Below are 17,445 nucleotides of genomic sequence, written 5' to 3' on the forward strand. Positions count from 1 at the left end.
CTCTTCCATTTCATTTGTAATGGGAAAACAAACAAACAAAACAAAACATGGCACCCTCATTTTCCTTTATGCTATACTTCAAGACCTTAACTTGAAGTTTAGATATTTTCAACTGAGTCAATACCAACAAAAGGTTTAATTTCCAGAATGTTTATGATAATATATTTTAAGCTACCAAACAAATAAAAACTTCTGAGTCATTAAGGAAAGAAAAACAAATATATTAGGCATAACCTTAAAATAACTATACATGGATTTGCAATCTGTTAAAATGATATTTACATTATTTTGTCAATATAAATTTCAATTTAGTAAGAGAACAAGGGTTTTCTATTTAAAGGAGGCCTATTATGCTTCCTTGAACAAGTCAGGATAGGTCTGTGGGCTGTACAAAACATGTTCATTAAATTTAATACACAAAATCATTCTCAGATATTGAGATTTCACCTGATCAGTTCTGCATGTTTTGAGCTCATTTCAGAATGAGTGGTTTTAGGGCTATGTCACTTTTTATGCAAAACAAGCTGCTGTTGGCCACACTCACCCAACTCAGTGTCCCTGTGATAATCATGCCTGTGTTTGCCATGCCATGCCTCGTTCCTGTGGTAATCATGTTCATTCTTGTCACCTGTGTCCTCTGCTGATTATCTCTCCAACATCTGGGCTACGCCCTATATATTCTCCTTCTCTGCTCTCCTCCAGTGTCAGATTATGAAAGCCTCAAAGCCAGTAATTTTCCAGCATACTCGGACCAACTTCCTGTGCCACGACCCCTTTCATGTCTCTTGGATTTTCCCCTACGCCTTGCCCCTGACGGATACCTGTTGGATTTCGGATTTCTGGACATTGACCCCTGCCTGTGACCTGGTCTCGACTTTCTCGCCTGCCCCCCCTGGTCTTGTTTCCTGTTTTCCTGATCTCCCGGCTTCGACCCCAGCCCGTCCGACCAAGATTTAAGTTCTGCCCCCGCAGCCTACCTTTTGGATGCGCTAATCCTCGCTCCTGTTCCTGGACGCCTCTCAGCCGTTACCCATCAAGGGTCTGGTCCCGCTCCCCGTCACACCACCGTCCAGGTCAGTGTAACCTTCTCAGCCAGTTCTTACTTCCTGGGTTTCGTGTGGTTCACTGAACTATCTCGTCTCTTCTCAGAGCGGCGATCGGAGGTTCACCTGCTACGCGTAGCATTCTCTCTGCTGTCCAATAAAGACAAGTTTACTGTTCACTCCTGTGTCGAGGCTGAAATTCCGGGTCCGCTAACTGATTCTTCTCAATCCCGCCTAAAAACATAAAAACTCACTAAAGGATTAAACGCTGTGGATCTGACGCACATTTATATTCTTATTAATTCAAACTCAGAGGATTCTGACTTTGGGACAGGGTCACTTAGCGGTTCCAAACTGACATTTGTCAAGTAGGAGAGTGGCAGTAAGTGGGTCTGAAACTGACTGGTAGCGGGTCGGGACAGCGGCAATATAGACACATGTTCTATATTGCAGCTGACAACAAAACATTTTCCTTTTCCAGCAGACATTGTTCAGCGGTAAAACCAACAGAATAAACGTGATGGCCTCCCTGTAATGAAGTGGGTGGAGCTCCATTTGGGTTGCTAGGTGAGGGGCTGGGCTCGACTTGGGGTTGCTAGGTAATGGTGTTTGAGGCAACTATCCCGAGGTTTTTGAAACAGGTGTTTTTGCAGGCATCAGGAAACATTTACTTACTGTCAAAAAACGGCAGGGTGTTTGGGTTTTTTTTTTTTTTTTTTTTTTTTTTTTGCGCTAGGACTGTTTCTAGAAGCAGTAGTTATCCAAATGGAAATACAAAAAATAAAAAAATGCAGAATCAAATACTCAAAATGCTAGCTAAAAGTAGCATAAGAAAGAAAATGGTGTCAGTCTGTTGAAGCTGATTTCAAAGAGAACAATGTTTCTGAAGGAATTTAGAAGATCTCAATGTGTTTCTATGGGGAAGTATTTTTAAAAAAAGGAAATATTTTGAAAAGTATACAAGTTAAAAATACCCAAAAGCCATAGTGCCCATCTTCTTAATTAGTTGAACATTTTCCTATACAATGTGAATATGGCTTTTTACTTGTATAATTTTGAATATGGAAAACAAAACATTTGATGCTCACAAGAAAAAAAAAAGGTTCTGTTTTTGAACTAATGTAAAAATTATACTGATTAGAATTTGTCATTCTTGGTGAACTTTTAAAATCTAACAGGTGTTTTATATTCTAACGCATTTTGCAGTTCTGAATTACGTTTACATTCTTTATTAACTTGGTGATAAATAAGCTTAATTTATCACAAATGTTAAGCAAACAATAGGAGATTAGTTAGGAGTTGGTCGGACTGATGGTGAACTTTGGCTTGAGCGACCAGATTTAGGAACCAACTACTAATTTTTTCTTTGTTTATACTTGTTTCCCCATCCACAAATTTTCAAATTTTAACAAACACTAAAATACCTATGCTACAACACTAGGTGACGAGAACATTCACAATGACAGCATTTTTTCCCTGATATCATTTACAAAAGTATGGCAAAACCAGTTCCATATTGTATCCCTAGTAAAAGCAATAAATTATTCCATTTGTGTCAATTTCAAAAATTGCCATTAGACAAATTATTACATTTGGTTTTTATTGTCAATTTGAATGAAACACAGTAAAATTACTTTTTTGTTCTAGGACATAAAACAATAAATAATGTCAATAACACAAACATCAATAAGATTGAGACACATAAACGGGTAACAGTAATTTGTGCTCATAAGTTTACATGTTTTTCTCCTTTTTTTTTTTTAAACATTGTTGGTTTTTTGATTCTGTTCAATTTTTACCAGCACTACAGAGATATTTAAACATACAACATTTTTCAAGGGATCAGTCTGCCATTCTGTTAAACAATTAACCCTTTATTATGGAAGACTTTAAGGAAATGCTATATTTAGCTTTTGAATTTAGCACAAAAAGATTGTTTGAAATGGGTTTCCATGGCCTCGCAGCAGCATCTAAGCCTTACATCACCAAGCACAATGTACAGTGGGTTCGTTATTCAGAATTTAGGCTTAGCTGCTTAGTTCCAGTGCTGCTTAGTTCTTAATGCTTCAGCATACCAAGGCATTTTGAACAATTTCATGCTCCCATCTGGAAACAGTCTATGGCCCTTTCCTGTTCCATCATGACTGTGCACAAAGCAAGGTCCATAAAGACATGGAGGACTGAGTTTGGTGTGGAAGAGCCTGACTGACTAAACCTACTCCTAAACCTAAGCCTTCCCAGAAGCTGTTATAGTTGCAAAGGGTGGGCCAACATCATAATAAACTTTATGGATTAAGAATGAGATGCCACTCAAGTTCATATGTGTGTGAAGGGAGGCAAGCAAATACTTTTGGCAATTTAATGTATTTTCTGTTTTAAAAATGTACACATAGGTGTTGATTCTTCTTTGATCTGCAAGTAATAGTTGCTTGTTGATTAACTACTTCATAGTTTTAAGAGTTCTCTTAAGCATTTTTAGAGGGTCAGTTCAGTACAAGTGTAGGGATTTGGGGTTTCTTTGTTTTTTGTTTTATTTTTATTCTGTTATCCGGTTGTGTATGTTTCTTTGTTTTGGTCTTGTTTCATTTTCATTTAGATATTCTGGTTTTGTTAATCTTCTTGGTTTGCTCTGTTTGGGTTCAGTTTTTGTCTCTCATGTTGGTGTTGTCATTCACTCCTTCCCAGTCACTCTTTCTCTGTTTCTCTGCCACGCCTTCTCCACCTGCCTGTGATTGTCCCCACACACCTGAGTCCACTTACCTTGTTATCCTCTGTGCTTTAAAACCCAGTAATTTCCTTCCATTCCCCGCTGGTCCATTGTTGTTGTTTTGTTTGTCTCGCTGTCATTCCTGGTTCTGCTGCACCGTGCTTTATGTTCAGTTTATCCTTTTCGTTTTTGCCGCCATGTCAGCTTTTTGTTATTGTTTAATCGTTAGTTTAATAAATTAGTTTTCTTTTATTATGAGTCTGGGTTCGTCTCCGTCATCTCCACTGCACATGACGACAAGAGCAGTTTAGATTCCAAACATGACAAAACAAACACTGATCTGTGCCAACATAGTTCATATAAATATAACTAATTCTAGTCTATTTCTAAACTGTGTAGCAATAAAATCTGTGACCAGTAGAGGATGAAAATTTGAGTCTGTAATTAACAGTTCTCTGGCAGAGCAAAGCAAGGGAATAAAAAAATCTGGAAATGTTTTGGATTCTGGCACAAGAGAAGAATTGGTAGAAAATGCATAAATTCTCCTCAGAGGTTAGAAAGGAAGTTCAGTAATAGGATCTATAGGTAAATGCATAAATAAATACAACTCCGACAGGAAGTTATCATTTCTAGTTGAAGGTAAACCTCCTGTATACTGAATAGCAACAGGGTAAGAAACAATCTGTAAAAGAATATAATATAACCAGCACCTTTTAAAATCTTAAACCTGTCAAGACTTGACTTGTGTTTTTGCTGAACATATTCAGAAAATGTTTTATGCTGACAATTTACCCATATATGTGGACAAAGGTCTCTAGTTAATGTTGACTAAATTATGCAAAGTGCTTTCCAGTTTAATTTAATGCAAGGTCACCCTGTGATGGATCCATAAGCCCTATTTGCATGGGATTTGTTTTACCTAGGGACCACATGTTATTTGTAATATTTACGGATATTGTCTGTGTTGTTCATCCTCTGCAAATCGGCTATGTCAGTAATTTGCAAAGTAAAAATTCCCCTGAAAATTACCTACTGTATTTTGCTGAACTCCAAGGTCCTGTGATAATACTAATCCAATGTAAATAAGCATCTCTGTGATTTAGACAGAAATAAGTGGGATCCTATACATAATTAGGCATTTTTTGTTTCCTGGGTGCATTTTTATTTGCTTTTGGCAATAGAGGCTGCATTAGAGTGCATGGATAACCTTTTGTGTCCCGGGCCAGCAAAACCCTATCGACCTGTAAAAGTCGCCATAAAAAAGAAAAGGCTGAAGAGAAGAAACAAAATCATATGCAAATGGTGGCACACATCATGCATTGCTCTGTGCGGTACAAATAATTTTCTTCTGTTTGTAGCCTACTATACAGCTGGTTTCGGTTATCCACCACATAAAAAGCAAATGTTGGGGAGTAATTTATTTATTAGGTTTCAAGCACACTATATAGTGAATGAAAAATTACTGTGAAAAATTTAAACACTATTATTAAATAGCTGACTCACTAGTCCGGTAGTAAACAATATTTTAATTTATATTTTTTATAATTCCATCTAGTGGTTCTTAGGATATTTATTCTGTTGGTCTTTGTTAAGGAGTTAACAATATGTTAAATGAAAGAATTATAATATAATATTATATTATATATAATATTTTAACCTTTGAGCCTTCAGCTCAAATGAACCCAGCGTTACAAGGGCTTCTCTTCCTGTCTTCAGTTACGAGGGCCTTTATAATTACCAAACACCAAACCTTACAATATATTTTTTAAATCCTTTAGTCAAGTAGATCCTCTAAATATTTCCAAACATGAGGTCCTCTCCAGTCAGAACAAATGCACAAATGACATGCCTTCTGCTCTCTGTGAAATGGTACGTTTTAGGCATTTTTCTCTTGAGGCCTCAGGTAACTAAAGTAGCCAATGCTGTCATTAGGGTTAAGGTCCAAAATAAAGGGTTACTAATATTTTTTGACTATTACTGTTATTAGAAACAGACAAATAACTGGCTGTTGACTGCTGGCTAAAGTGGAGTCCTTCCCCTTTTTACAAGACATCTCAAGACATTTCACCTGTTTTGTTTCATGAAGTGGATAATTTATACTGTCTTAAAAAAGGTTTTGCTTCCAGGTTATTAACATGCAACTAATAGTTACTGAAAAATTATTTTGGAACCTCTAAGAAGGTCTTGGTGGTGCAAATTAAGGTTTAATATATTTTTAGGTTGTTTACATCAGGTAATCTAAAGAGTGTTGGAGGTTTGAGGTTTATTTCTTGCTTTCTTCTTCTTTGGTGAGTTGAGTTAAAACCTTTGAGTTCAAACCTCCATGATACAACAGTTTATTTTCAGTTAGATAAATAAAAGTTTGCTGTTACATCCCTCAAGCCTTTCTGTTCAAAAACTATTTCTGCTCTGGAAATAAATTAAACCAGAGATTTATGAATCTTTTTCATTTACTCAAAGTGCAGCTTTTTTTCCCCTAAACTTTATGTGGGAGTGTGGAGGAGAGTGCAGAGGGTGCAGAGAAGTTTTACTTTTAAGATTCAGATTACTTTATTCATCATTCGCATAACTGATCAAAAACAGTATAATGTAAAAACAAAATGCAACAACTTCAACTATCCAAGACAACAACAAAAACTGTTTAAAGGTTGACATTAAAAAGCAGCTGGATGAAACAAAACAACTTAATAACAATGCATAGAAAATACATATAAACCAAAGTGCAAATGGTACTATAGTAATTTATTTTTGTTTTTGTCTTGATGCCAAATACACTTGCAAATACTGAAGTCATATTTTTCCATCTTTGCATAGGAGCACTGAACCTTCTTATTATGAGGTGACTGATAACCACTACATCACTGGGAACAAACTTTGACTGAGGTCTTCTTGTGAGGTGTGCATGTTCTTTCAAAGCATTGGTAGGTTTTCTCCGGTTTCCTCCCATAAACCAAAAACATGCTAGTTAGGTTCATTTAGGCAGATTTAGGTGACTGTGTGCATCCTGATTTTTTTTTTTTTGTCTTGTGTCTCTCTATGTGCCTCTATGATGGACTGCCCACTTGTTCATGGTGTACCTGCATCTCACCTATTGATTGCTGGGTTTAAATCAGAAATTGGGTGGATGCATAGTAAATTTAGATGGTTTTGGGCATCTTCTTTGGTAAACTTCTTTTTGACTAACGTTTTATGTCACTGCTGCTTGTTTGAATAACTCTGTGATGAATGTGACTAATAATAACCCCTCAAGCGGAACACAACCCCACATCTCACATACACACACTGAAATGATAGGTAGCTGTCAGTCCAGGTGTTTTTTCCTCACCTTTCAGCAGATACTGGTTAGGGAAGAGGCAGTTGTTAATCTAAACCATCATTTGTGTTGTTCCCAGGTGTTTCTCCCTTTAGGAATGAGATTTAGCCTCAGCTGCATCATTAAAAATCAGAATGTGTGCAAGAAAGTTAGAAAAATGTGGAGCTGAGGATGCAGTGACAATAAAAAGAAGGAAGAGTTATTGATGGGGATGATTACAGATGATCATGTACTAGTGATATAATGAAACTGATCTGATTGGTTGGGTTAAAATATCCATCCATCCATTTTCTTTACCCACTTCTCCATTTGGGGTCACAGGGAGCTGGTGCCTATCCCCGGCAGTCACTGTGCGAGAGGCAGGGCCACATAGAGACTGGTTGTTACCATTCACACTTAGGGTTAAGGACAATTTTAGAGTCATCGATTAACCTAACATGCATGTTTTTGGTCTGTGGGAGGAAACTGGAGTACCCCCACGTGTGCACAGGGAAAACATGCAAATTCCACCCAGAAAAGCCCCAGGCTGGGGAGCGATCCTGCAATCTTCTTGCTGGGAGGCAACAGCTCTAACCACTATGCCACTGTTCCACCGGGTTAAAAACTCTAAAGTAGAATTTAACAGATGTGCACTTTCAAGTGGAGCAGTTTCCTAAAAAGTAAAACCTAGAATCCAATGATTTGCAAATCACTGTTTCTATTTGTTTTTTATTGCCATTTTATAAAGCTTTGGAACATTTTTGGAAGCTGTGGGGTTTTACATTTAGAACACAGCCATTCTGGTACAGCATGTCTGAGCAACCTAATCTACCACAAATACCTATAATTTACAAAACAACACAATTAACACATTCAGATTAGTTTACACTTGGCTCTTAGTTCGTGTTGGCTCCACTTGAGAAGAAGTTGAACTGGCTGAACCCAACTACAAATTTTCTAAAACGCTTTACAAATATACTTTCATCAGTAGTTTGAATCCAAAACTTTAAATGGAATGCAGTACCCTACATGCTGTGGTGTATGTTGTCACAGAAGAAAAGTTAAAGCCGAGTGAAGCTATGGACATAAATTTATTCATATTCTGAATGCCTATAAACTGTCACGGCCCTCCGTGCAGTCAGAGACAGCCTTGAATGAATTGAAGAATAAAGAAATTTAATAAATTTTAAATCTTTTTATGAAACAAATTAAAATATTTCATGGATTGCCTGTCTTTAATATAAGGTCAAACAGGAGACTGTTTTGGTGTTGGTGTTGAGACCACTGGAGTCCAGTAAATCCAGACCCACCAGACCAGGCAGTTATTTTCCAATCTCTTATTATCCAGTTTTGGTGAACCCGTGTGAACTGTAACATCAGTTTCCTGTTCTTAGCTAACAGAAGTTGCACCCCTTATGGTCTTCTGTATCTGTGCATTCAGAAATGGTATTTTGCAAACCATTCTTTGTAACAAGAGGTAATTTGAGCTACTGTTGCATTTCTGTAACTTTGAACCAGTATGCTCATTCTCCTCTGACCTCTGACATTCATAAGGCTTTTTCTGTCCATACAAATGCTCCTCATTTTTGGACCATTCTCTTTAAACCCTAGAGATGGTTTTGTGTAAACATCTCAGTAGATCAGCAGTTTCTGAAATATGGTGGCACAACAACCACACTACATTCAAAGTGACTAAAATCTATTTTCTTCCCCATTTTGATGCCCAGTTTGAACTTAAGCAAGTTTTTTTTTTACCTTGCCTACATGCAAGTTGAGTTGCTATGTGATTGGCTGATTTGCCATTTGTGTTAACAAGCTACTTAACAAGTGGACCTAATAAAGTGGCCAGTGAGAACATATCTGAATGAAAGGGTGTAACAATGTTGTATAGAGCTAGTGTAGATCCTCTGACATCCAGGTCATGGCAAATCCAGAAAGGTTTTAAAAAACAAAGCATCTGTACTTTTATTCTGTAGTTGAAGACGTTTTGCTTTTTCAGTTCAAAATCAGAGAGTGAGTCATGCAGTTTTGAACTGAGAAAACTCCCTGAGTAAAATGTGTTCAACTGAAGAATAGAAGTTCAGTTGGTTTGTTTTTCAAAACTTTTTGTGAATGTTGTATTGAGTAACAGTGGGCACGGTAGTCACTTGGCATAATAATGTTTCCCTTGATGTGTGGTGTCAAGGCTTGATAGTGGTCTGTTGGTGGTTTCTTGTCTTCACCTTCATGCACAAAACATTCCCAGACTCCTTGATTTGTTTTACCAAGTAATACATTATACTTTCTGAAAGAAAAGCTTAGACCACGGTGACTGGTTATTGATTTAAGGTGACACAACCTCCAGGTGTTTTTAACTATTTAAGAGTGAAACTCTTGCCTCACTGCTCATCATCCCTTCTAGCTGGGTCTCACCCTGGCTGACTGAGAAAGCTTTGTCTGAACCTGCTTTGGGGTCCTACCTCTCAGACATTCATTGAAATACTTGAATGTCATTTAAGAATTGTTTTAATTATTAGAAATGTCTGACATAATCAAAAATTGTTGGTCTGTTATTTTGATAAATGGTTGTAAACCCACAAATATAATTTTAATTGCAGGTCATTAGGAAACAAAAATAAATAAAATATCTAATAGGCTGAATATGTGTCAAAATACAAACTATTTAAATAATCTGAATATAATTGCATTCCAAATTTTAAAGTTTTGAATCTTGATTCTGGTAGGATTGCTACAACACAAAAACCGAAAGGCAACTATTTAAAAGGATTACTGTAACTTTGATTTGTTACGAAATCAAATAACCACCAAATAAAGATTTTGTTTGCCCACATTATATGACATTTTGGGTGAATCTGTTTTTCTGTTCAAAGTGTTAGACTTTTCTTTCTCACGAGTGTTTTAAAATTTTAACAGAATATCAAGAAAATTTTTCATATTGAACAAAAAAAATGAAACAATTTTAAAACCAACATCATTGACTGTTTGAATGAAATAAGCCAAATTAGTGTGGACATGAGTCTTGCTGTAAAAATTTTATTAAATTAAAATTTTGACAACATGCTAACTAGATAATTAGTTAGCAATCACCATGATGGCAAGAAAAGGATAATGTCAAAACCCTTCAACTTGTACGGCAGGAACAGGAAATAGAAAAAGATAAAAGGGGATGGGGAAGAATACAAAAAGGGTGTGTGTCTGCATGTGTGTATGTCCATGGCTGGAAGGCAGCAAGTTGTCCAAACAGACAGAAATAGAAGCCATCATTTCTCCCTGTAATTCTCCAACTGTCCGTCTGTCTGTCTCCCTGCCTTTGCTCTGTTCCTAATGTACTATGGTCAGTTAGCAGTGAGACAGTCTGCAGGGTGGAGCTGCCTTCTCTGCAACCACACACACATTCAATCTGAACTGCTGGCAGCTCTACTCATAATTTAGCCTGCAGGATTCTGCATCAAGCAAATGCAAGCAAGACCACAAAACACTCCCACACAGACTGTATTTGGTACAAACTAGGAGGAGCAATGTTGACGCATTACCGCTGTGCAGGGCTGGACTAAGATTTGAAAATGGATCTGGACCTGAACATGTCTATGAAACTTGTCTAAACAGTAGAATCAAAACTACCAGTAGAATTTAGTAGTATATTGGGCCACTGCTAATCACCTGTATTCAACTCATTTCAGTTTAAATATATATAGTGCCAAATCCCAACAAAGTTGTCTTAGATGGCTAGAGAAAAGAACAAAAACAAGTCCAATTCATAAACCCAATTCAGATTCTATCAGCTTTGTATGAAAGATTTGGACCCAGAATGCAAGCTGACACAAAGAGCTCTGAAGATAAAAAAAAAAAAAAAAAAAAACTGAAGTAGTGAGAATCACAATGGGCCAGAAGGGGCATAATCTGAATGTGTCTTCACCTCTGACCACCAACATGGTCCAAGCCACTTGGGCAGCAGTGGCTCAGGAGGCAAGGATTCATCCGGAGGGTTCAACCAGAGGGTTACAGGTTTGAGCCCCCACTCTGTCAGTCTCAGCTGTTGTGTCCTTAAGCAAGACACTTCACCTGCCTTGCCTACTGGTGGTGGTCAGAGGGCTGGTGTGATGGCAGCCTCACTTCTGTCAACACTTTAGGATCCTTGGACTAGATAAAACTATACAAGTACAAACCATTTCCCAAACATCAGCAACAATGGAAAGAAAAAAACAAAACAATATAGGCTGGGGCTGATGAAGCGTTGGACACAGGTGACTAATTGAAGATGGGTGTGGCAGACTGACAAGGAAAGTACTGACTGAGGGAGAAGGAGGCAGATAATACAAGAACCAAACCAAATATGACAGATGAAAACAGGAAACAAAACTGAACACAAGAATGAAAACTAACTTCGAAACACACAGAACCCACGAAGGAAACAGAATGACAGATCTCAAAAACAGAACATAATGAAAAACCTAACAAAAGATTACCAAAAAATAACTCAAAATACTGGTCCATTATTGATGCTTGGTAAATTGCTTGCACTTCTATCCTGACTTCTAGATAGAGACAGTTAATTCCAATTATAATAACATACAAGACTTTATGAAATGCCAATTTGTAACAGTTGTCTTTCTAAGGGAGCCAACAGATTGTGTTGAATCTTTACTTTAGCACAATCCCCCATTCTGAGCAGCATGTTGGCAACAGTGGAAAAGAACAACTCCCTTTCAGCAGGAAGAAACCTCCAGCTGTCATGATCTTGGCTATTTGTTTTGCCCACATGCAGAACACACTCAGGAGTCAAAGTAGTAATATATTTTATTGTGCTGATAGTCGGAACTGGACAACCGGAACCTCCGGACTGGATCGTCACTGTGACGGGAGACAAGGATTAGCAATGTCCAAGTTAATTGCTGGAACTGATAGCAAAGGAGCGGCTTACTTGGTCTTGGTGGCTTCACGTTCTGGAGGAATTGTGTAGGTCCGGGTTCGGAATGGAGAACGAGGTGAGTTCAATAACTCCAAAGCTGGAGAGGGTGAGCAGGGTTCGGTTTAGGCTGGTCGAAAGGAGCGGCACCATGGAGGTGAATCCAGACTGGTGTTCGAGAGGCTGGCTGCACAACACTCGTACCCAGAGTAATAGGTAACTGTAAACACGTGAACCTGAAAGGTAGATCAAAAAACACTTTAGATAACTCAATAGCAAAAACGGTCGAGAGGAAACACACGTACCACACTGGTAACACTCTGACACGGAGTGCTGGCTGCAGCGTCCTCTTAAGCCTCCGCTGATGACTCCTCAATAGGACACACCTGCCGCTCCTGACGACTCCTCAATAGGAAGCACCTGCTACTGGCACCACCAGAACAGGCGCCACCCACTGGACACTGCTAGAAACTAGCAGGCAACCAACCCACCAACCAAAACCCCAGAATCCTGACACCAGCAGAACAAGGCTCAGGATTCCCTTACAAAAAAATCCCATGAAAATCACATGTGACTTTCACATGTGATCACATTTCCACATGTGAAAACGTGATTTTTTTGTGGATTATGTGAACCACATGTGGAAATATGTGATTTTTTTTTTGTGGATTATGTGAACCACATGTGGAAAATGGGAATCACATGTGATCACGTGAATTTCGTGGAATTTTTTTGTAAGGGTTGGCAGACATCTAGCTCAACCAACTGGAGTTTTAAAGAACATAGACAAAGACAGAATTGGTGGCAGTTTCTGTGGGAATAAAAACAAAGAAAAACACAAGATAATAACAACAATAATTACATGTATAAACATGAAAAGTATAGAGTAAAGATTATAGAGTTGGGAAATATGGTCAGTTTGTCCTCCAGTAATCTAAACATATAGCAGCACAACTAAGGGATAGCTCAGGAAACCTAAGCCAACCCTAACTATAGGATTTATCAAAAAAGAAAATTTGGGGTCTAGTCTTAAAAGTAAACAGGGTACCAGCATGTAATATTAAACTGTCTATTGTGATTAATTAGAGCCCAAAGTATATGTTGGAGAGGAGACTCGGCCCAGCGGCACACAATATTCTGTGACCCACCGTATGTGTTGAGGGGGTACGTCTGTGATTTGGTTCAAGAAGTCCGACACGGAGCAGAAAAAGGTAATATGCTAACTCTGCTAATGCTAATGCTAATCCGGGTTTAAACTCTGAGGATAATGAGGTGAGTGGAAACAGGTGACATGATTACAGAACTTGGACAGGTGTAGGTGGGCGTAGCAAGAAAAGACTGAGGAGGAGAAAGTTAACGTGAAACAAGAGACGAGAACAGAAATCAAAACACAAACCAAAAACTAAATAATAAAATAAAACCAAAACACAGAAAAAACCCAAATCCCCACTTAAAAGAGCCGGGGCAAGTTGCGAAAAGGAAAACTATAGCCGGCCGAAGATAATGGAGTCTGTTGTCATTTGATACATATCCATTGCTGCACTAAAATGCAGCAAATCTCATTTGTGAAAGTTCTGTTAAATGATACTTCGAAATCAAGCTTGAAAAAAGTAAGAAATTAGATTATTTTTTCATATTTTTCAGAGAATAACTGACAACGTACGTAATTGGGGTATATCGTGATATATATCGTTATCGTGATATAAAATTACCCATATCGTATTATAGAATTTTTTCCATATCGCCCAGCACTAACTCATGGTCAGAGGTGGAGTGAAGAGCACTTAAGCGCTCATGCTGAGCCCATTGTTAAAAATGTTTGTTGGCACATGTACCACAGACAAAACAGAAATCCTAAAACTGCTAAAATTTAACAACATTTTTGTTTACTTTTCCAGAAGAAGGAAGTTGCGCTCAGTGTCTTCTTCAGGGGTTTTCGTGTTGTTTCCTTCAGTAGTTCTTGGTTCAGTGCTACCACAGGCTGGTCAAAGGGTTTGACTTGATTGACTCAGTGCAGTGTGAATGTGAACTGCACCACTGAAAATGGAACAATTGTTGCAATTTTGGTCACCAATCGAACCGAGTCTACCAGTCTGTCAGGTGTGAATACAGCCTAAGATCCAGACTAAGAAAAAACTGATGTGGAACAATCCAGTGATGAGGAAGAGTATCCTGCTGAGGTTACTGCTATGTTCTGTTCAAAGAATGGGAATACATTTAAGTTTGTACAGAGTATAAGCAAGTAATTTTATCATATAGTTGCATCTCAGCTGTAATTTTTGGGCTGTTGTTATTAATGAATTGCAACTGGTCAGTTTTGACTGAGAACACAAAAAGATTTTCTTCTGAGACATTAAAAACAGTTGTCCTTGATAAACTTTGACACTGAGTAATCTGTGATAAAGAACACATGCAAACTTTTTCGTACAGAGTTTAATCAAAAAATTACACTTTTTCTTCTAAAAAAACTAGTTTGAGCTCAGATCAGTGAGGCTTACAGGCCATAAAAATCTATATTTATAGTGTTCCTATGAAAAATAGTTAATAAAATAATATTTTTAGGTATTATCATTTTTATATAATCAGATATTATAAGTAGGAATATAGAAATAGTGAGCAAGGAATGAACACAATAGAAGGGTTAAACTGCACTTACCTGTACAGTAGCAGCTTTGATGGAGCACTGCTGCCGAGCTTGCACTTCCTGTTAGGCTGTAAAACCTGGATACACAGCTGTCTGTCATCACACACAGCAAGACAGCTTGTCTCTGTGTGTGTGTGTTGTGCATCTGTGTGCATTTGCAGAATAGAGAGGGGGAGAGGATAAAGAGCCTGCCTGCTGCTTTCTCATTACCGCCTTAGGGACTCTTAGTAATAGTTACACATGCTTATGTGTAAGTGTGTGCCTGTTTGTGTGTTTAAAGTGCTCTTTATAAACGGAAGCTATTGACCGTTTGAAGTTTACACTACTGGCATTGACGAGAGAGAAGAGGAGGTTATAGGGTTTTATGTGGACTATGCTGATGGGTGTCTGGGGGAATGTGTGTGAGTGTGTGGGGGAGAAGGGATCTCCTGTTAATAAGTATAAAGCTTGTGCATGGTAAACACAGGAACTTTACATCTAATGATCATGTGTTTCACCAGGATGCATTCAACATGGCAGAAATTTAAAAGTCCAGTGGTTTGTTCATTAAAAGAGCGAAAAGGGGGCTTTTCTTTATAAATAAAAGCTGTTTGGTGCCTGCAGAACTAGTGACTAAAGCAAGTTTGTTTGTAGGGATTTAGGAAGCATTGTAATTTGAAAAAAAAAAAAGCAAACAGACAGCCAAAAAATTAAAAAAATATTTTGGCCTGGATATTTGAATTTCTTCGTAGTCTAGGGTCATCATTATGAAATTAGAATTGGTCAGCTACTGACTCACCTGGGTTAAAGATCTGAATACTCACAATGAATCGGAACTCATGAGTCCAATGTTTTTATTAACACAGATCTGTATGTCCTCTTGCAAACCGTCGCTAAGTCCATGTGGACCCCCTGGAAAAACAGCTAAATCCCTAAAACACTGATGACTCAGGTAAGTCTGTGTCAAATTGAAAACTCACCACGTTTACATAAGGTAGCATTTTGGTTAACTTACATTTGATTTGCATTTTCATTTTTTTTTGTTACATTTGTTTTGCTCCATCATCTGTAAGTTGTCTGTTTATTTATTGGTGAATGGTATTGTAATATAAACATTTAAAAATAATGCAAATCTACAGCTGTCGTTTTTTGTTTTTGTTTTTTTGCAGGGTGGAATGTAGCTTGAATGTCTCAAGTGAACCAGGTCTCTTTAGTGAGTGACTCAGAATAACCCAAAAACATAAAGTGAACCAAATTTACCAGTTCTAAATGCAATGTGTTTCAACAGTCTTTTTTGCATCAGCAAACCTTGCAAAACTGTTTTGTGTCATTTTTGACAAATTCTATTTGGGGCCTGGAAAGCAGTGCATAGAGAGCATAGAGAGCTCATGCAATGCATGCAGGCACCTATTACTCTACACCGAATAGAATATCTCTTTATTATTAGGCCCGAGCAGCGACAGCGCTGCGAAGGCCTATTGTATCTGTACTGTTTCCTATTATTATTACGATTCTTTGCGTTCTTAAAACGCTAATTTGGAGGTCTAAACATATTCCAAAAGTCACCAAATTTCACCGTAAATTGTCCCCCGCGAGAAATAACACGATTTTATTAGAATCAAAAACGGGCGTGGCAAAGCTGCTCCACAGCGCCCCCTAACGTGAGATATGACAAACTGTACATCGTAGAGATCTAAAACCTGGTATGTAGGTAGAACATGTGAAATCAAGAAAAAAAAGTCTCTTGGAGGTATGCCCTAAAATGTACAGGAAGGCGGCCATCTTGGGTCAAAGTGCAATTTTTGGTCATTTTAGATTTTTGCACACCTCGGATTTTAACAAACTCCTCCTAGGGATTTTGAGCGATCAGTTTCAAACTTGGTCAGTATGCAGTTGAGGGACGGGGGAATAAAAGTTATCAAAATGGTGAGTTTTCGAGCATGCTGAAGGGGCGGGGCCTGGCCTCAAAGTTTGCCTTCTCGCCATAGATTTCAAAACAATGCAACTTTCAAATGGAAAGACCAAACTTCACCAATTTTGGTATGAGTAATCCCTGTAGGATGCCTGACGATCCTATGTGGTCATATTCTGACGTCATCTAAGCTCCGCCCCCTCAGGACAGGAAGTCACTTTTTTTTTTTCGGAAAGCTCCATTTCTGCCACATTTGACCTAATCAAGTTGATCTTGTGTCAGAAGACAGATAACAAGTTGGTCTGGCTGGCATTAAAACACCAATAGTTTTTGCTGGAGGATGTGGCTGTGGTGGCGTGGCGAAGTCGAGCTGCACGAAAATCACTACGATCGATCCAGTGCCATATTTGGTGGGCGTGGCCTAATTCTTCCACAGCGCCCCCTAGAAAACTTTAAAAAAGCAGCCCCAAGCCATGCTTTCACTAACAATCTTGAAACTTGGTACCCATGTGAAACATATTAGGACTTACAAAAAAGTTTCTTGGAGCCATGGTCCAAACATCACAGGAAGTTGGCCATCTTGGATCAAAGTTCGGATTTTTACCCTATTTTGGACAATTACAGCCTCAGCATTTGAACGAACTCCTACAGCTTTTTACATACAGGCTTCAGAATCACTGAGCTCAGTCTTGAGACATTGAAGGTCAAAAGTTATCTAAAGCTTTTTGATACATGAAAGCATGTGGGCGTGGTCAAGCCTCAAAATCTGACCATTCGCCATGAAACATCAATGTGGAATAACTTCTTAATACAAGGTCACAGCTTATTGAAACTTTCTGTGGGTCATACCAGACCAGCACTCATCACATTCACATGGTCAATTTGTGACATCGCTTTAGCTCCTCCCCCTTCCAGCAGGAAGTAACCTGTTTTCTTTTTGAAGGTTGTCCTTTTTTCTCTTT

General features: G+C 38.3%; 1 long non-coding RNA gene across 2 annotated transcripts; it reads right to left on the reverse strand.

Moving 5' to 3' along the window:
- Window positions 1-10,061: 10,061 nt before the first annotated feature.
- LOC119617561 lies at window positions 10,062-13,205 on the reverse strand. 2 transcript variants are annotated; one of them, XR_005233890.1, is made up of 3 exons: window positions 12,254-13,205; window positions 11,964-12,184; window positions 10,062-11,893 (listed from the first exon to the last, which is right to left on the reverse strand). It is a non-coding gene; the product is annotated as an uncharacterized LOC119617561 (long non-coding RNA). The 2 variants fall into 2 exon arrangements; XR_005233889.1 differs by having other exon boundaries at window positions 11,964-13,205.
- Window positions 13,206-17,445: the final 4,240 nt, after the last annotated feature.

The sequence above is a fragment of the Kryptolebias marmoratus genome, linkage group LG12, assembly GCF_001649575.2.
Source record: "Kryptolebias marmoratus isolate JLee-2015 linkage group LG12, ASM164957v2, whole genome shotgun sequence".
Taxonomy (NCBI): Eukaryota; Metazoa; Chordata; class Actinopteri; order Cyprinodontiformes; family Rivulidae; genus Kryptolebias; species Kryptolebias marmoratus.